The following is a 22,216-nucleotide window of genomic DNA, read 5'->3' as shown; positions in this document are numbered from 1 at the left end:
AGACAAAGTGTTTCTGGGTTATCTTTAGGATCCATAAGCAAGAATACTAAGCCAGAAGAGAAATTACTGAGTGGAAATTAATACTGTAAGAAAACACTTAACAGATTCTGATGGCATAAACGCTGAAGTAGGGAGCAAAAGCAAAAGAATTATTGAATATATTCCATAGAATCATGAAATCATTTCGGTTGGAAAAGCCTTGTTCACCTAGTCCAACTGTCAGCCCATCCACACCATGCCCACCAACCATTTCATTTTTTGTCATTCTTTGGTAGATGTTTGGATGATTTTAAATTGCTACCAAGCTCCTTAGAAATTTCAATAGCTCAGGTTTGAATAACTTGAAATGCTTTTTAAAGCATATCTTTCTACATCAATATTCAACATTTTCCTGAACATGTGAAAATTTCAGAAATGGTGTAAAGGAATGTTAAAAATACTCAATATTTGAAAATTTTACATTAACAATTCGGCAGAAATTGAATAAAACAATGATAGTTGTTGCTACTGAATATGTAGCTTCATACTAGGTGAAAACAATGTGCAAAAATATCTCACTCAGTTGTGCAGATGGTTTTATCTGGCACAAGGATGAGTCGGCCAACAAAAACTGGAAAATCTTGTGACTGATATGGTGATTCTGTTCAGGAAAAACTACTAAAGGTTAAAAAGCACATGTCTTACTGCCTTTTAGTATTTTCTGAAGCATTCTGAAAATGCTGGACTATACTTAGAAAGAAATTCAAAAATTGATATTTCAGTTAATGAGCAGATAACATAATATCTGGTGCTGAAAAAATGCTACAGTCATCCTCTTAAAATACTCATAAAAGGATTCATAGATATTGTTGATGGCTGTGTGGTAAGAACATTTGTTCTGATAGTTTTTCTTTGCTGGAAGTTTGTTTACACATGCTTTTCTTTGCTGGAAGTTTGTTTATACATGCTTGAAAAGAAGAACTTTGACACTATAAAAAGAAAGACATAGACTATAATAGAACTGTCATACAGATATTATGACAATAATTTATTTTGAGCTCTGAAATCCGAGTCTAATTTTACTGAGTTAACTCTCAGTAAGTGCAGCCATAGATGAAGTTTGTCACTTCTACTGGGAGTATGCAATTTTTAGCAGTATGAGATTGTGTATTAATACAGTATAAAGGCTTGTATAGTATGTCAAGTGAACAGATTGCAGACTACTCAATTCAGCAGAAATTATTTCCTGCTATATAGCACTGTAGTTATAATTATTCTGTTGAACAATCATGGTATCACAGAATAGTTTGGTTTGGAAGGGATCTTAGAAATAGCCTAATTCCAATCTCATCTCCTTGCTATGGGCAGGAAAAGCCTCCATTAGGCCAAGTTGCTCAGAGCCCTATCCAGACTGTCACTGAACATTTCCAGGCATGGGGCATTCACAGCTTCTCTGGGCAACCTGTTCCAGTGCCTCAAGAAAGTTATTTTTTCTAATAATCTAACCAAGTGTATCTTCTTTTAATCTAAAACCATTATTCCTTCTCCTATCTTTATATTCCCTACAAAAGAGCCTCTCTCCTTGTTTTTTATAGGTCCTTTTTAAGTATGGGAATGTCTCTCTGAGATTAATTTTAGTTACTTTTTAATTCTATTACAATACCGATAGCCTTCTGTAAAATAGGACAATGCAAATTGTCCAGAGTTGAATACTTGGTGCAAATACAGAAAAAAACTGATTTATTATTTATTCATTGGAAGTTTTTAAACTAATATTCAGTCTGACCTCCAGTTTCATATTTATTTTTATCCATTTGAAAATGTCAGCTGGTCAAGTCAATTAAGAATGGGCACAAATTATGTCATTTAACTTAAATCCACAGTCATAAACATGCATTTGTAGTATTTTCTACAGAGAATTTATTCCTCTTTATGTGATACTTGCTGTCAAAGCAAGAAACTTTGTCTTCTTTTTGAGATAATAACTGATTATTTTTCATCAGATGTTAACGCAGCAACTGAATCAACATTATACTTGTCATCTCAAATGTCAGACCTGTACAAATGTCAGAAAGGTATGTTAATGTTCCCAGGCTCCAATGGTCTGTACACTAGATTGCAGAAATTGGTACTTTAATTTCTAGACTTTTGACCACTGATGCCCATTTTAACAGTTCTTTTAAATGTTAATAGATTATCTTTTTCTGTCATGTGGAGAGAGAGATGTGTATCTGTGAAAGTTTTATTGCCCTAATTGAATCAATCATGAATGTTTGAGCTTGTCTACTTTAAAAGAGAAGGTCTCCAGTTAAATGTCCAATTTATTGCATATATATGCTTGCTTGCAGAAATTTAACAGCTGCAGTTATCTTACAACTCTGTTCTCAGATTGCTTTTTATGTCTTCTAGCTAAGAATAGATTTTCCATTCTGAATTTTGTTAATATTTTCTTTCATTAAACTGTGAAAACAAAAAAGTTCCATACATTTGCAGAAACATAGCTGAAGTTCAGCTTATCCATAATTTGCATTCCATGTCTTAGATCACAGATTTTGCAACAAATGTAGAAGTAGATATTCTGAATAACTTATTCACTTGTTATTTATATTATAATTCTGATTATTTAGTACCTATAAAGCTTTTTCATGTGCTTACACTATCCTTTAACTTTTAAGACCAGCTAACTAGACACAAAGAAAACAGTATAGTTTAGATACCTCTATTAAATAGCATACCACATATTATTTCTTCTACTTATTAGTTTATTATACCATTTTTTATAAGTGTAAAATACCTTCTCCCTTCCCTCCCCTTCCCTTCCCTTCCCTTCCCTTCCCTTCCCTTCCCTTCCCTTCCCTTCCCTTCCCTTCCCTTCCCTTCCCTTCCCTTCCCTTCCCTTCCCTTCCCTTCCCTTCCCTTCCTTTCCCTTCCCTTTCTTTCCCTTCCCTTTCTTTCCCTTCTCTTCCCTTCCTTGCCATTCCTTTCCCTTCCCATCCTTTCCCTTCCCTTCCCTGCCATTCCCTTCCCTTCCTCGCCCTTTACATAACTTTGCACTTCCAGACACTTACTGATATATAACTGCATATAACTGATGCAGTTACACTTCTATTTTATATTCTGACATTTGATGTTATATCTATGTCCACTATCTGATTTCAGTGGCTGATTATGAATCAAGTAGACATAAACTCTTTTCTTTTGCTTTAGCAGTAACATTGCTTTCATTGGAGTACTTCAATATATGTTATTACTTCACTTATCAAACTAGCTCTTGCAGAGATGAGACACAAATACTATTTTTATCCATTTCAATGTTAAAGGCCATACATTAAAAATATATATTAAAATCTCCTGATGTGTTTTGCATGAAAATACATTTACTATTTGCATAGATCTGTATAATCAGGTACAATATCTATATAAGTATATGGACTCATATGTAAAAAAATAAAATATCTTATGAAACACACAAAAAGGAATTTTTATAGAAAAAAATGATTAAATTCAATGTGCACTTATATGAAACTTCAGCAAGTAATTCTGCATAAGAATTATGAGTTTAATCCCATTCTATACATATTTGAGGACTTCCCAGTAACTAGATCAACAATTAACAATATTCATGATTGCAGAACAGGGATTAACTAGCACTGTTGCATTGTTACAGCTTATGTAAAATAGGAATGAAACCCAGATGTGTAGTCCAGATGAGTGTGTCAGGACATGGTGCTGGAATATTTAAGCAGTACATAATTTACAAATAATCACAAAGCTTTTACATACTGATTCTTTCTAAACTCTTTTCAGGCTCTTTTCAATTTCAGTTTGCTATAAGTTTCAAAATGAATAGATATTCCTTGAGAAAATTTGCAGCACTGAAGTATAACTGTAGACTAGTGAAGGCACTGGATAATGATGTTGTTAATATATACCATAATGCAGTCTTCATAATGCATACACATTTTTCTGGGACTAAATCTTTTCTTCTCTGATGCTGTTTGTTCAGCAAAGTAAACAGCTCGATGTTTCATTTTCAGAAATAATAATAAATTAAAAAAAAAATTAAAGTATGATTTATCAAGATCTGTGCTGGACAAATAAAGACAATTTCAGACAAAAAAATCTGTTTCTAACTGGAGATGACCAGAAAGTCTCAAACAATGCACATATCTGTAAATCTGAAGAATCTGATGTATCGTAATCAAAGCCATCTTTGCTTTGCCCAGTAAGTTGCATAATGCAGAAATCTGTATCTCCTCTCAGTTCCTTGAGAAGCTACTATTATACGACGTCTCAAGAAATCTTAGTGTATTCCAGGTACGAGTATGTGACCAAATGACACCTGAGTGCATGTAAGAGCAAGACCCTTACAAGCACAATGATTTCCCTAGCTCTGTCTTTTCCTCCTTCACTGTCATGGTTTTAACTGGAGTGGGTCATGAAGACAATTAGATGGCTGGAGCACACTCCTACGATGACGGGATGAGAGAACTGGTCTTGTTAGCTTGGAAAAGAGAAAGCTGCAGAGAGACCCTATTGAGGCTTTCTAGTCCTCAATGGCAGGTTATAAACAGGAAGGTGATCAGCCTTTTTATGCAGTCTGTGATACGCCAGGGGAAATGGTTTTAAACTTAATAAATAAATAAATAAATAGGTTATGTGTTATTAAATAAATTCTTTACTCAAAGGGCAGCGAGGCCCTGGCACAGCTGCCCAGGGAACCTGTGGTGCCCTATCCTTGGAGGCATTCAAGACCAGGTTGGAAGTGGGTGATCTTTAGTGCCCCTTCCAACCCAAGCCATGTTATTATTCTGTGATATGACTAAAAGAAACTTAAAAGTTGAAAAGATGAAAGACCTCTAGCAGATTTCTAAAACCCTTAATCTATATGACAGAAGAACTTGAATTCAGGTACATACCGCAGTGTGGAATTATTCTTTGTGCTGGAGGCTCAGAGTCAAAGAAATTTAGACCCTCGTGCCTTATGCTAATAGAATATAAACACATAATTCACCTTAGGGCAAGTGTTTGCCATCTTTTTCATTTTCCAGACATTTTCTAGTTAAGCACTTCATGAAGAAAACAACTATTGTCAAGGGTTTTTTTCAAGATAAATCTGATTGCTACAAGAACTATATTTCAGACTACATGCATCTAAAGCACAACATAGAAATCTTATAGTGCTATGTTAAAATTGTATCCATATTTCTTTTTCCTACTTATATTAGAACATCCCACAACAGTTAAAAATTTAAAGATAAGAGACTAATGCATGATTATAGGCTTTCTAAGCATTTCTTACTTGTACAGATAATATGCTCACTTAAAATGGGGTTGAGGCTAAAATAAGATGTGTGGTTTTTGACCTATTATTACGTGACTCATACATAATATGTAACTTACAGTGAAAATTTTATGCAATAAAATAATTAAGACAATTTCTTTTATCTTTTGTCATATTTTTTGCTATTATATCTAATCACTATATAATTTCCTCAAACAGTAGCCAAACTATGAACAAGTAAACTAGCTGCTAGCATCAAGGAAAAACTATAGATGACTGTCAGCTATTTTTTTACAAGGTCTTGGGATGCACCAATGAAAATGTAATGCATATTCTATACTCTTAAAAGCAGAACTTAATAATTATATGCACAAGTCTTAGTTACTAACATGGGTCTGGTTTTATGTTTGCTTGATTTCCTTTCACCCAGATTGCAGCAGACTTGTGGAAAAAGTCTTCATTCTCTGAATAAATTCTTATTAGGACTTTTTTTTGAGGGCCTTGTGCTGGGAAAAAAACAAAACAAAACAAAAAACAGAATGTGGTAAGTTGGTAGCTTTTATCCACTGTATCTCTTGTCAGTCAGTTTTACGATGATTTTTTTGCATATTAACATAGAGAATGTAAGCAAGTATGGAGAGCAGATGGAAAATAACTTTCTACAAAGGTTATTAGCACTGCTCATATTTATCTACCTAGTCATGTCCTACCTGACGAACTTTTCTATCACACGTGACAAGTGCCTCTTAGTTGGTCTGGAATTGTTTCCTTACACAGGGTAACAAGATAGAGAATATAATCTGAATATGCTTCTTCTTGGGTGGATTTTAGAAACTGAAAATAGCTTTCTGCCTTGCTGGATTAACACAAATTTCACTGCAAGTAGCAGGTGGCAAGATAAAGTGCCATCATGTACATTCCTGCTCTTTTCAAATCAGTCCTTTTCCATCACAGCCACAAAAACTGAGGGAGGTACAGCAGTTTCTCTGTTGCAGTTATACCTGCAGTACAGCTCCACAGTCACCCTGTGTGCTGGAAGACAGAAAATGTCTCCTCCATCTCATCCATCTCATTACTCAAGCTAGAAAACAAAATGGCAGCATTGCCTATTTAATTGAAAATTGGTAGGAATGGAAAAATATTAACTGGTTTTGTTATTTTAAGCAATAGTTTATTTGTGAAGTAAAAGATGATTTAAATAGAGTTTAGGGGCTCTGTTTGGAGTAAAACAATTGATGGAAATCAGAATTCCAACTGGGTTTCTACAACCTAACAATAAAAAATAAGAAAGAAAATTTAACCCCTATCAAATAGTGAAATTATTATTTCCTCTTCCCTCATGCAGAAAAATGTGCTGCAGGACATTATACATATATATGGAATCATCACTTCATTATCTTGTACTTTATGTAATGACATGTAAGTTGTTGATAAGGTACTTCACATAACTGTAGCGACAGAACAAACAATCAAGTTAAACCATCCACAAAAAATACGCAATTTGTCATATCTGTTGAAGTTAGTGATACTGTCTTAATGATTCCTTAGACTTCATCCAAAGCGAGTTATTTTATTTTATTTTGAAAAATACATAAAAAAATGCATGTTTCAAAATAGAAAATTAGGAAAAACAAAGTAAAACAAAGCAAGCAAACAAGCCAACAAAAACCTGCCACAATCTATATTGAATAAAACTTGTTACAAAATAAAAAAGAGTTACTAGTCATGGGTATTTAATACATTAGCTGCTAGAGCAGAAGTCATTAAATCATCATTTAATTTCATTTAGTATCATCTCTATTCCCCAGTGACATGATATCTTGTGCTTGAATCAGACTCCGGAGGAGTTATAGTGGCTCATCAAAAACTGAAAGTCTTTTTCAAAAATGAGCCTTGTTTTTTTTCCTTACCTCTTATTGAATATAAGCTATAATATCTATGAATTGAAAACATCCATTTTCTTGGGCTTGCTTATGTTGTAAGTTAGGGTTCTATTTTTAATTTTTATATTTGAAAATTTATCTAGTATTAGATTAAAAAAAAAAACAGTCCATGAAAAATGTAAAAGAATTTATCATTTTACCTCATGAAAGTATATATTTGCAAACAGCAGTGGCACTTCTTAAAAGAATCATTCAACTAATAAATGCATTCACAGCAAAATAATGTTTAATGTAAGTCTCTATTACTGGAAAATAAAAGACAAGTAGAGAATTATTGAAAATAAATAACATATTCTTAGAGTATCCAAGTGTTTTCATTATTTGAAGTGAATTGGAAGAAATTAAAATGATAATATTATGATGATATGAAAATGATAAAATAAAATATTGGTGGTTACAAGAAAATACTACAAACAAAAGCTCTTCTTCAGAAAAGAACTATTTCTTTTGTTTGCAAAAGAATACAATGTTTTATCTTAGAAATAATCACCTTTACTAAAAAAATCAATTCACTGGTAAAACCTAATATTTTCTTGCTTGTTTATCTACTGAGATCAATTGCAATACTGATATCTAGTAAGACAAAGTATCTTAGAAATTTTCTTGACATTATGGCTAGCTGTCTATGGCATTCTGCAGGTCCCAATATATAGTCCACTCACGACTGACTCTGTCTTGCCCTGCTATGATCAGCTTATTTCTACATGAAATGTGAATGCCCAAAGTAGGCAGGGTGAGATGTAAAAAATCAAAATGTTTAAGAAGATTGCTGTGCACTTGATCAAGATTCTCGTAGGATAATTTATATATATATATATATTTATCAATCTGGAAACCAAATTCAGAGAATGGAGTTAGGTTATGTCCAGTGTTTCATCAGACAAGTCTGACTGGATGTAAGGATAGACACTGGCCAAAAAAAAAAAGCACACTCTCAGTCTGAGGCAAGTGAACACTGTAATTCGTTCTCAGTGTACAAAAACAGTACATAATATACATATGTATCTACAAAAGAACGATAGGAAGGACATATTCCTCTTAGGTATATGATCATTTCTGAAGAGGAAGAATGGAGAAGTACCTCTGACGATGTAAATAACTATCTTGACATTGTTTTTCTACTTGATTCCCCTGCAAATGGCATTGTCTTTAGTCTAGAGTTTCCTTATATTTGATAGATGTTCATTTTTTGTAGTCCCAAAGTTCTTCAGATCTCTACAGAAACATCTTTGTTCACAGGAATAACAGCCATTTGACTAAACAACCATGGTACCATTTGCTTCAATTTAATCCTGTTTTGACACATTTATTTGAGTTTTATCTTTCAATTTAAGTGTTTTTTTTATGGAAATGTTAACAATGAGAGAAAATTAGCTAGCATGCAATAAGTCTTATCAAAATGATAATCCTTCTCATATTTAAAAGGGGATTATATAAAGGAGAGGAGTCAACCTTTTACTTGGGTAGATAGTGATAGAACAAGGGGGATGGTTTTAAGCTTAAAGAGGGAAGGTTTAGATTGGGTGTCAGGGCCAATTCTTTACAGAGAGAATGGTGAGGTGTTGGAACAGGCTGCCCACAGAGACTGTGGATGCTCCATCCCTGGAGGCATTCAAGACCAGGATGGATGGAGCCCTGGGCAGCCTGGTCTGGTGCCAGATCTAGAAGTTGGGGATCCTACCTGTGGCAAGTGGGCTGAACTTGATGATCCATAGGGTCTGTTCTGATTCTGTGATTCTGTGAAAAGCATGTTAAACATATTATCAGTAGAATGAATTTCAAATTTTTAAATTATTATCTTAAACTCAACAAAGAAAATAACACAAATCAAAAAGTATTTGTTTCTGTCATTCATATAATGTCATTCTGTCACTGTATAACCCCAGCTATCAGCCAAAATACAAGTAGAATGTTATTGTGGAAATATCGTCATTTAGGCTTTGAATTAGGTGCTTTCAGAAGACTGAATGAATAATTCTCTTTCTCATATATTATTCTTTTTTTCTTAAATAATCTTAGAATTACTTGAAACTATGTTTCCCCAGAAAAAAAGAATAATAATTTCCTATTCCTGTGTTCTCCATTGTATTGCTGATAACTAGATAAAGTGGAAAAACTTAAATTTTTACATACTAGTAAAAATTCTTCATTATGATCGTAAGGCATAAAAATAATTGTGTAGTTATTAGCACTCTGGAACTTATTTCCAACATCACTTATGACTATTGCTGTTAACTAGCACTACAGCTGGAAGTGATTTATATTATCTTTCTGAATCTCCATTCTGACATTCAAAAAGTACAAATCCTACATAGCTCTCTTCGAAATACCTGAGAAAATTTTATTTGATAGAGTTCAGACATAGACAGAGAGAAGAGTCAGAACTTAGAAGAATAATGTATTTTTAGGAAAATGTATCCTTAGGAGATATGAACAGGTTAGATGTATGCTGAGCACTGCAGATCTGTTTCCAGTAGACCACTGATTATAGCACTGATGAAAGAGTTACAGTAAAACTAGGAAAAACTAGAATATAAATAAAAGACAAGTAAATAGAACTGAGGTCCCAGTTTCGGACTGGAAAATCTCCCAAGTAGAGGTTGCAAATATGATAAATCCCAAACTGAATATTTTTCTAGAAGGACATGACCTTGAAGATCATCAAATACTATCTACTTATTTCCAGCCAATATGAGAGTAGAAACAAAACAGCATCAAGTCTTCTGCTTTGTATAGAGAAATATTTGATTTTACTTACTTCTTTAGAAGAAGCATGTTAACATTTTCCTATGACTTATTTTCCTGTCTTTGATTACAGTTCAAGAGAGTCCAATGGGTAATTGGTTTATTCAGTCACTGCCACATAAAATTGCATGCAGTGTCACAGAATCTCAGAATGCAAGTCATGTCATGTGCCCCTGGTGGCGCACGGTGGAAGAACTGCCGCTTGCAACACCGGAGGCCAGAGTTCGAATCCCCCCTGTGGCGCAAGTGGTAGAAGTGCCGCGCTGCTACACAGAGGGCTCGAATCCCGGGGGTTGGACTTGATGATCTCTAAGGTCCCTTCCAACTCGCATGATACTATGATACTATGATGTTTAACTTCATTAGCAATCTAGGAAATGAAATAGAAAATATTTCCAGTAAATTTACAGAAGACACAGAAGTGAAAGATTGTCTGTTTCACCAGAAGACTATGCTGTCAAACAGAGGAACTTTGAGGGGCTGAAGGGGTGGGATAACAAGGACCTTATGAAGTTCAAGAAGAGTAAGTACAGAGATTCTGTACCTGTAGAGGAATGTCAGGAACAAGATGGGGGGGCACCTGGATGGGAAGCCGATTTGTAGGAAAGGACCTAGGTGTCCTGACAACTAACAGTCAATAAGATACTCTTGCTACTAAGAAAGCTAGCAGTTTTCTTGGCCATGTTTGGCAAATTATTGACAGCAAGTCAAGATAGACAATCTGTGCATTGGTTACACATGTTGTACTGTGTTCTGTTCTGGGTCTTCTGATACAAGTGAGACATAGACATACTGGAAGTAAGCATCAAGATGGTAAAGGTACTGGAACACTTCTATTATTAGGAAAAGTTGAGAGACCTGCGACTCTTTACCATGAAGATGAGAAGACTCATGAGATATCTTGTCAATTTTTAAAAATAGTTGAAGGGAGGGTGCAAAGTTGTAGACAGAACATTTTTATAAATATCTGACTATATAAAACAAACTGGAACACAAGAGGTTCCATTGAAATTGAAATAACCTCAAGTTGTGGCAGGGAAGGTTAAATTAGATATTAGGAAGATTTTCTTCACTGAGAGGATGATCAAACATTTGAATATGCTGCCCAGGATGGCATTAGAATTCCTGTCAGTATTTAATGGACATGTGGACTTTGCACTAAATATAAATGTTTTATAAATGGGACTCAGTAGGTCAAGTTAATGGTTGAGCTTGATGACCTTTAAGGTCTTTTTGTGTCTGGATGATTTTGTGACTAAGCTTCAGGAAAAACTTCTTTACTGTGTGAGTCCCAGAGTATTTGAAAATGTTTCCCCTAACGTTTGTGGAGTCTCCTTCCTGTGAGATCTTCAAAAGCCATCTGTACATGAACTTGGTCACTCTTCTCCAGCAGTTAGTTTGGACCAGATGACTTCCAGGTCCATTCAAATCTCAGTCATTCTGTGATACCATGACTCTGTGAAGTGCTGTACTCTCAGTCTATATACATAGCATAGCCTTCAGAAATATTTCTTGACTACAGTAAGGTGAGTTCTAATTTTTAGATTCTAAGGTAAACATGATGAAAGAAAAGTTGTCTTTCTAATCCTAGGATTTCACTACATCTCTATTTCATACTATCAAGCTTTTTAAAGTCCCTTCTGGCACTGATCCTTTTTCTTGGGAAAGAAATAGCAAATCGCTCTCTGTACCTGTCATAATGCAGTACAAGTCAGTAGGCAATAGCAGAATATGCACAAAGGAATAATTGGCATACAAGTCACACAATTCTAATTCTTATTATTCAGCATTTGTATTATTTAAATTCAAATCTTAATTGGCTATCGCGTAAAGTCACATGCTATAGAGGTCCACTATGATCTGAAGGGTTTGATACTGAAGTGGTAAGACAGTCAGGAGATGAATACAAAAACAGCAGAACAAAATGAGTTTTTCCATTGAAATACTATGTAACAGAGTTGAAAGTTTGAATGTAAAAGTTGTTGTTTTTCTCTGAATGTCTCAACTTCATATATTAATATGTCAATCTATAACACTCGACAATTTAACAGATAAATTACTTTGGTCATTACATCTATCAGTGAATTTACTTCCATAGTTAGTTCTTAAAATTAATATTGCACTTCAATTTGAACAATTCTAGCAAACAGCTTACTGAAAGCCATCAAAATCATGCTACAGTACCCCAGGACTCTGTGTTAGATCCTTTGTTTGAAGTCAGTGACATATTGTTTTGACATTTACTGATGTCATGTTTACCCTATTTGTTTGATCTGGTGGTCACTGTTCAGTTCTCCAAAGTACTCTAAATGGAAATATTAATTATGTGTTAATTCTTGTATCATAGTATCATAGAATGACTTGGGTTGGAAGGGACCCCAGGGATCATCAAGTTCCAACCCCCTTCCATACTGAGTTACTAATGAATAGCTAATGAATGCTTATTTATTTTGTAATTTCAAGACTCAAAGGTCAATACAATAAAGAAAAAATCATAGCCAGCACAATTCTTATTTTACTACAGATGCTTCCCCTCCTTCCCCCCCCCTTCCTCCCCCCAAAGGCACAGGCTTGTCTTTAAACACCTAGTTTTAAGCATAAGAAAAGAGCAGTGGAACATAAGGAAACCAGCATTCACTTGCTTGGTGATTGCATACCCAGAATAGAAGAATGATGGGAATCATTTCTAGTCAATTACTTTATATTCAGAAACACTACCCTCAAACTAAAGAAATCAGTTTTGTTAGGTTTTAAATCTAGGCTCTGTGAATATATGAGGCACTTATGCATGGAATGATGCCTGCAGTTTTGTTTGTTGTTAAATAAATAGATTTGTGAGCAACAGAAGATGTGGAGATCATCACAGGGAAGAGGAATAGGCCTTACTACTGCTTAATAAAGTTATTTATTATTGTTGGCAGTGGAAACAGGGACTGGTACTTGGGAGAGTATAAGAAAGTTGCAAGGCTGTGTAGGGATAGGGTCAGGAAAATCAAGGCCCAGCTTGAACTCCACTTGGCAAAGGATGCCAAGAAGAACAAGGTTTCTACAGGTACCTTAACCAGAAAAATGAAATCCAAAAGGACTTCCCCCTTCTGGCAAGTGACACAGGCAAGCCGGTAACAACTGGCAAGGGGAAGACTAAGGTACTTAACTTCTTCGCCTTTGTCTTCTCTGATAACTGCTTGTCACATACCCCTCAAATGTTTGGCTTAGTTGGAGAAGTCTGGGGAACCAACATCCATCCCACTGTAAGTGAAGACCAGGTTCATGACCATCTGTGGAAACTGAACATCCACAAGTCTATGGGTCCCAATAAGATGCATCCCAGAGTCCTGGGAGAAGTAGCTGGTGTAGTCTCCAAGCCACACTGGGTGATTTTTGGAAAGTCATAGCAACCAGGTGAAGTCCCTGGGGGAAAAAAAAAAAAAAAAAAAAAAAAAAAAAGGCAATATCACACCACCCTCATATTTAAGAAGGGTAAAAGAATGACCCTGGGAGCTATGAACCTGTTAGACTTACCTCTGTGCCGAGAAAGATCATAGAGCAGATCCTCCTGGAACCTATGCTAATGCATATGAAAGATAGGGAGATATAACAGGAGAACCAGCATGTGTTCACCAAGGGCAAATCCTGCTTGATTAACCTAGTGGGTTTTTATAATGGTATCACTGTATCAATGGACAAGGGAAGAGACACCCATGTCATCTATCTGGACTTCAGTAAGGCCTTTGATAGGGTACCCCCACACCAGCCTTCTCTCCATACTGGAAAGATGTGAATTTGGTGGGTGGACTACTCAATGAACAAAGACCTCACTGTAGGAACAAGTCTCAGTGTCCGAATGAAGATCAGTGACACGTGGTGTCCCACTTTATCAGTGACATTGGCAGTGGGGCTAAGTGCACCTTCAGCAAGTTTGCTGATGACACCATGCGAAGGACAGATCTGGTTTTCTTTTATTGTCTCAAAGCTTGCTTTGTGAGGCTTTTCTGATGATAAGACTCTGACTGGCAACTGCTAACTATCTAGGAGGGTGAATGGTGGTTGTTATTGTGCCATCTCTGCTTATGATTGCAAAGATAAGCACAAACAGGACAAGCAGTCTTTTTCAGGGGTGCTGCTTGAAGGAGCAGACCACTGCAGAAGGCGATAATGCTTGTGTCTGGCACCACCAATCCTTGCTGGCTTATCCGTGGGACAGGAATGTCAGAAAAGCTGGTTTTAAACCATTTTACAAAGAGTGTTTACCTGCTTGTTTAGAAGTTCAGTGTTTGTTCGAGATACATTCCCAAAAATGCTGAGCATTTTTGTAATCCTCAAACTTCAAAGAAGAAGAAAAAAACAACCCCACCAAAATGGGGGATAAAAGGCCCTCACTAAAATGCGGACTTTGGAGACAAACTCCCAAAGACACCTCTGACGGAGAATTCCCTGAGGGGAAAACCTCTTCAGAAGGCCAGCTTGCTGCAGAGCTTCCTGACTTTCTCCCATCCCCCATGGTGATCAGACGAGTTCCTGAAATCAACGGACCTACGGTGCACCTCGCTGGACCCACGGTGGTGACTATCTCTTTTGCTCTCTATAGACTCCTTGCTTATTTTTCCTACTTTTCCTATCGCCCACCTTCCCTTCCCCATCTCCCTAAAACGGCTAGGACTTTAATAAACTGGTTGGACCAACATTTGAACCGTTGCTTCTTAATCTCACACCGGGTATACGCATATGAAAGAACCTTGCCTCCCTCCTACAAATTGAAGCGAGACACACCATCATTGCTGATGACACCCCACTGCTGTGGTGTGCAGTTAACTTACCAGAGGGATTACCATCCAGAGGGACCTGAATAGGCTTGGGCAGTTGGTCCAGGTGAACCTCATGAGGCTCAATAAATCCAAAGTCAAGATGTTGCTTTTGGATCATGGCAACCCTCACTACCAATACTAGCTGTGGTATGAAAGGATTGAGGACAGCCCTGACAAAAAAGACCTGGGTGATACTGATGGATGGAAAGCAGGACATTAAAAATGTGCCCTCTCAGCCCTGAATGCCAGCTATATTCTGGACTGCATCAAAGGAAGCATGGTAAGTAGGGTGAGGTAGGTGATCCTGCCCTTCTGCTCTGCTCAGGTGAGGCCTCACCTGAAGTACTGAGTCCAAATGTGGAGGCCTCAGGACAGGTGAGACACTTAGACCTGCTGGAGCACATCCAGAGTAGGGCCAATGTAGAAAATAGAATCATAGAATCACTCATGTTGGAAATGGCCTCAGCGATCATCAAGTCCAACCATAACCTAACCATACTACCCTAACAACCCTCTGCTAAATCATGTCCCTGAGCACCACATCCCAATGGTTTTTTAACACATCCAGGGATGGTGACTATATCTAAAGGAGAGCCACGGGAACAAAGGGGATAGATTCTTTAGCAGGGTCTGTTGTGATAGAACAAGAGGAAATGGCTTCAAGCTTAAAGAGGCTAGATTTAGATTGGATATGTGGAAAAAGTATTTTACAGGGAGTGTGGTGAGGCACTGGAACAGGTTTCCCAGAGTGGTGATGGATTCCCCATCCCTTGAGACTTTAAAGGTGAGGCTGGATCAGATTCTGGGCAAGCCACACAGGAAGAAAATATAATAGTGCACAGTATTTTCAGTGATATTTTTCTCCTGATTAATTTGCCAACATTCTTTCTGAGCTCATGCAAGCCTAAACAATAAAACATTTCTTATGTAAAAAAAAACAACCAACCAACCAAACAAACAAAAAATCTGAGTCAAACTCCACAACATGTGAGTAAATGTTTCTGTTTGTTCTAATCTACACATACTAAAAATGTCCCTTGTTCTTGTTTTATGAGAGGAAATGAACTATAGATTTCCAATTTACCTTCTCCATTCTACTCATTCTTACACTGTTATTCCTATCTGTATTAGGGCATCAACTGCAGAGAGGAGAAAGGTGGAGTTTCTACTCTTTGTGGAAATACACACCATTCATTATTAATCGATTCACATAAAACCAATGTCAAACAGTACTATAAATATTCTACTATTCTGTTCAGTAACATGTAGAAATCAGTAAAGGGACGTTGTTTCATTCTCTCTAGCCTGAAGTCACTTTCTTTCTCCTTGTAGAAGGAAGATAAACACTTTCATGGTTTTATCTATTCAATTCTGCATTTGGCCATATTCAAAATTGGTTCTGTTAAATAAACAGATTTGTTACAGCCTCCAAAATAACCTGAAACGAGAACTCCAGGTTTAATTGTCTATTGGGTATTTGTTTTGTTTTCACTTTAAATTGTGGATGTTCCGATCACCAAAATTACAGTAAGTGTGGAGAGGAAAAGGAATGTGAGGAAAGGAAGGTAAAAGAAAAGAGCTGAATATAAGGAAAGACACTCTGAAAGCTGCAATGAAACTGAACTAAGAAAGTCCATAGTATGGAATTCAGTGTTGTCATATTGACAACAGGACTCTTTAAGATACTGAACATATATGCTTACTAGGAATACATGCATAAGAGGATCATGTGTACAATTAGAATCTAATTTTTCTACCTGGCTTATTGAGAACTGGAATCAGAAATGCACATGTCTGCAAAAGATTGTCTCTGTATAGACCACTGAATAAATTTAGATTTTATTGAAAGAAGATGCTGCAGTAAAAATATCTCTTTTCATAATTTAAGAAAGAAAACATCTGTTGTTTGGTGTTTTGTTGTGGTTTTTTTGTTTGTTTTGTTTTGTTTTTTTGTTTTGTTTTGTTTTGTTTTGTTTTTTTTCAGCAGTGTGAGAGTAGAATTATGATGCCAAACTAATAATTAACATTTAAATTGCTCTAAGTGGAAAACATTGCTATATTTTAATATAGCTACCTATTAAAACCAGAACTGTCACTGTTCACTAAGTTGATAAATATCTTCTGTTTTTATCTGCATAGTCTATGTGGGATAATAGGTGCCATACTAAAAGTAGTGCTTTTGAAAATAACATTTTATATAACCTTTGCTTATGTAAACTCAAATACAGATTCAGGGGGAAAAGCAGCAGACTGAGAAAGGTCTAGAAGGCCAGTGGCTAAAAGATTATAGGGGTTAATAAGCATGTTAAACTTCCTCTTGTATTATCTCACAGTAATTTAATACCCATGTGCAATATTCTGATTGCAGCCCTCACTCCAGCTTAATTACAGGTTAACTTTTATTAACAGAGAGGCTGTAACAAGCTATTGACTAATTGAAATATTTCTCTTGCTAAAAATATGAACCAGCTCAGAAGGAACTTGTGGAATGATTTAGTACATCAAAAAAAAAAAAAAAAGGAAAAAAAAAAAGGAAAATCTTAAACCTTCAAATGCTTTATTACCTCTTTATTACCTTCTACACATATCCTCAGGAACTTTTACAAAAGTACCAGACTTAAATTCCTTTCATATTTTGTCATCTGAACAACTTTTCTTTTTTTGTAAAACTTAATAAAAAAAAAAAAAGAGAGAGAGAAAAGAAAAAAAGGTCACCTTCCCGGCCCTTGAGCTCTAATGCAAACTCTGGGTAAGGTTAAATACTGCTGTCCTTCTGTTGAACATAATAAGGCCTCTCAATTCCCACACGACATACACATGGTGCATAAGCTTGATAATTAAGACACAGGTCTCTTTTTTAAGCAAGTGCCAGGTAAAAAAGGACAGAGATGTGAAGGTCTTTAAATTGCAGTGGATATCATTTGTTTAGGTTTTCTTTTTGCAATCACATTTTATATTATATGATAAAAGCTTTTCTTCTTAGCTTTAACAATTGGTCTTAGTGTTGCAAACTACATAATATCCTAAATTCCTCTCTCAATTTGCATTTCCTTTCAGATTTCCCTAACATATGGTATTGAAAGAACTGTAGGTTGGAATCTTTCCTGCCATCTTTCCTGATTGGCACAGGTAACTTTGCTCAGTTTAAAATGAGAGAGAGTACACTTTTTCTGCTTCTGTTCAAGTAAATTGAACAATATGAGATAGAGCTAAGTAGAATATATTTATTTCTCAGATTCTGATCACACTAGAAGAATGACAATGGTCCAATATACTGATATACTCAGTAAACTGAAATTGAAACATCCTTCAAAGTGACAGGCTGAAGACAGTTTTGATCTGAATATTTCATTTTGAATTTCATACTTTCTACAATTACGAATAACGTGTTCCATTAGTGGGAGACTTCTTTTAATCAAATGGTAGCAGTTTTAACAGGAGCTAAGACAACAAATGTAGGTGACTTCTAGCCATAAGTATGCTGAAGTTGCGTTGAAATCACAGAAATACTGTATAGGAGCACCATAATTGATTGTAGTTTTACAGGTTGAGCTTGACCACTTCTAACTGACTGGAAACTATTCAAGTTGGTTCATATGCAAGGAACTCTACCCTTGAGTCCTAGCTGATATTTGCCACCAATAAATGATTGATTTTGGAATTTCATCTTTCACCAACAGTGATGAGATGAATAATTAAACTGTGCATTTAATTTGCACTAGAAAATACTGATATTGTACTCTCTAAAAAGGGTAAATTTGCAAACAGAAATGCCCTGCAGAACACATAATTTCCTCTGTTCACCTGCACGTAGCTAACTATTTTTTATAAAGTGGTAATAATCAGCAGAAATGATGAATACTCTTATAGGAACATATTTAAACATCACATAAAATCTTTATTCCAAGCAGTCTCTGTTATGCACAGGTTTTTGGTCATGTTATCCACTGTATTCATTGTGCATCTAATACGACATAACAGTAAAATATTCAGGCAATTTCCTGTTAATTGAAAAAGTAAATACCAATTTCATTTAGCTTATGGTGAGTCCAGTATGAGTGGGAACTTCCTTGACACACAATTTGATTCCTGTCATATTGAATAAATTAAACGGTGGCTATATGCCTATTTTATAAGACTTATTAAAGAGGATGGTGGTTTTGTGTGATAAAAAGAAATTATTAAACAAATTGATACTAACAATATGAAATAGACTCTCATCAGGTCTGCCAGAACTGGATTTTCACCTCTGCTCTTCATGTGACATGTATTTCCAGATGAAATATTAAACTTCACTGATGATAATTCTTTCAAAATGTTTTCCAAGTGCTTTGAAGGGGCCTAAATGCAGGGCCCCCACCTAAGAATGTGTGATGATGTGTGTCTCATGATTTCTCAGCTCTCTGTCCCCCAGTGCCACTCCCAATTAGTGGATCAGAATGAATTACAGAGACTACTGAAGAGAAAATCAAATGCCAGAACACTGTATCTGTACAACACAGAGCTAATACCTAAAGTAGTGGAAGTTTCCTAAGTACAGAACTTTCATGTCCTCATACGATAGCCACAGAGCATACTAGCCTTTCTCCCCAAGCCACTCTGTAAAACAAGATGAATATTTCTGTATACTTTTATTTTGTTTGTTCCAACTTTTAATTCTCCTTCAGTAAGTTTAATGCTTTCCCGGCTGTGGGGACTTCCAGACTTTTAACTAGATCTGATATAGGACCCCTTGCAAATTTTCTATATGGAAAGTTGCAGAGTCCACTAACTAACTTCAGTGGAACACTGTACTTGACTACATACATGTTAGGACTGTTTTTGACCAAAAGACAAGACCGATTAAAAATTCAATAGAAAGTAGATGTTGTGTTATGTTTTTAACCATATTTATGAGCACTGTTTGGTGTATTTCTTTAAGAGTTCTGCATGTTAGGTGTGATTCTTTCCTATTTCTTTAACTGAGATTTTAAACCACAATATATATGTAGATTCTCCAGTACATTATCTGTGCAAAGTATGGAATCTTTTCATAAGTTTTTGACAACTATTAGCCATAGAATCCTAGGGGATAAAAAAGAAAGAAAAACGAAAAAAGAAAAGAAGGAAAAAGAATAAAAGAAAAAAAAAAAAAGAAAAAAAGGAAAAAGAAAAAGAAATAAAAAAGAGAATAAGAAAAAAAAGAGAAAAAGAAAAAAAAAAGAGAAAGAGAAAAAAAAATGGCTGATTCTCTAAAAACTTTTATTTTGTAAAATTATCTATTGTGTTGTGTCACAATGCTTAGTTCCACCTTCTATAACATGACTGACACTAAATGGGAAAGTCTGCGTCCTTAAATGTTACCCCTATTGAAGTCAGGGGTACAGCTCCTACACAGGGAGAATAATTCAGATTTTTGGAAAACAATCGTGATTCAGATTTCTTGTTTTTCATCTTGTAACTCTGAGTGTACAACTAAGTACAAACAATAAATCTAGAAACCAGAACTTTTAATTAAAATATTCCTATTAGAAAATGGCAATTTAACCATTTCAAAAAGTTTTCTTTTAAATGATTCAATTTTGGTTAACCCCAATGATTAGTTTTTGTTTCTAAATCAAAAACTAACATAAATTTACTCCTTCCTTCCAGCAAAGGAAGTGTAATCAATCACTGGAAATCCATAAGAAATAGATTTTGACCGTCCTAACCCAATATCACACAACTGTAATTTTTTTTATTTCGTTCTCACAGTTCTTTTACAATATGTGAACTTAGACCAAGTCCTGCTCTTAATTTGGTGTTAGATGTAGAGGATTATAGTTTTCTAATTTCTCTTAAATCCTAACTGAATGTTACAACCTGAGAACTGAGAGCTACAGTGTAAAAAACAGGCTGGCCATTCTCAGGAAAAAAAAAATATATATATATATATATATATATCATAATGTTTCAAATGTCAGGCCTCCAGTCCCGTCATACACAAAGATGATGAAAATTTACATAGAACTTAGACAATATTTTTACACAATTCAGAATATGGGAGTCAATTTTGAAAAAAAAAAAAAAAAAAAAAAAAAAAAAAAAAAAAAAAGAATAGAAAAGAACATCCAGCTGAGGTAAAAGCTTTGAGATACACACATTCTGAGTATATGTAATGTAAGAGATGTAATGTGTGATGTATTAATAACTCACATATCAGACCTATGATTTTCACTCAATAAATGATATGAATTGGAATCTACTGGTACTCCAAATTATAATTTATTTACTTTATTTAAACTATATGCTAAAAAACTATCTGGGACTCAATGATTAGCAATAATAAAAATATTTTATACAGAGCTTGTAATTTAAAAAAAAAAAAAAAAAATGACTTCTTTAACAGAACAAGTTTCTGATGCCCATGCAAAAATGCAAGATCAAGTTATAAGAATTTCATTGGGTGTAATTCATACCCAGGAGTGCATTATTATATTTTCCGGCTGAAAATATGCAATTAGATAGAAATAAATTGGGACTGTGGCATTATGAAATTATCTCTTTTGAAAGCAGAACAGATGACTACCATATGTGGTGGCATTCTTTCTTTCTGTCTCTTTTTTTCTTTTTAATTTATTTTATAAATTTAAAAATATTTACTCTCATTTTACAAGGTATAGCAGAAGGACTAAATACTTTAGTACACTAAATGACTTTCTAAAGAAATTATCCAGACTGTTTTACATCTGTCTAGAATTTGTCCAGGAAGACAGTGTTTATGTTTTACATTGCATCTTATATATACTGGGAAACAGTACCTAATTTCTATATGTAATTAAAAGAAAGTGAATTCTGCCATTGGTTTTCATGAATTTCAGATTCTACCCTAAAAAATCCATAGCTTCATCTTTTGAATAGAAAACAAAAACAAACAAACAAACAAACAAACAAACAAAAAAACCCACTCAATTCCTTCTTGTATATCTTTCTTGTTATGTAGTTATTCAGAATGTGCATTTTGCTACCACTGTTTGAATGGTTGTTTATTTGGAGGCATTTAATTCTCATAACTTATGGCTTTAGAAATCACAGTTTCATACAGACAAAATTTGTGACACACTGAAGACCCAAATCTCTTTTAATGTAATAAATGAATGACTCCAACAATATTCAAATAAACTCAAGAATTATGTTGTATCTCCTTCAAATGAAGGAGTTTTACCAATAAAGAGCTGCATTGAGACCTTCTGAGTATTTCAATGAAAAGTACAAATTTTATCATAACTGGAGTTTAAAAATATTCTGACATTTATTTATTATTTGCTTACATTTTTTATTATGATTGAGAACTTCAGTTATCTTCCTATGTCATTGTGGAAAAGAACTATTCTATTGTATATCAGCCCTGTAGAGAAGGACTTGAGGGTCCTGGTGGATGAGAAGATGGACATGAGACAGCAGTGTGCGCTTGTAGCCTGGAAGGCCAGCTGTATTCTGGG

This window comes from Excalfactoria chinensis, chromosome Z, assembly GCF_039878825.1.
Source record: "Excalfactoria chinensis isolate bCotChi1 chromosome Z, bCotChi1.hap2, whole genome shotgun sequence".
NCBI classification, from domain to species: domain Eukaryota; kingdom Metazoa; phylum Chordata; class Aves; order Galliformes; family Phasianidae; genus Excalfactoria; species Excalfactoria chinensis.
The sequence above is the reverse complement of the archived record's forward strand: the minus strand, read 5'-3'. Positions refer to the sequence as shown.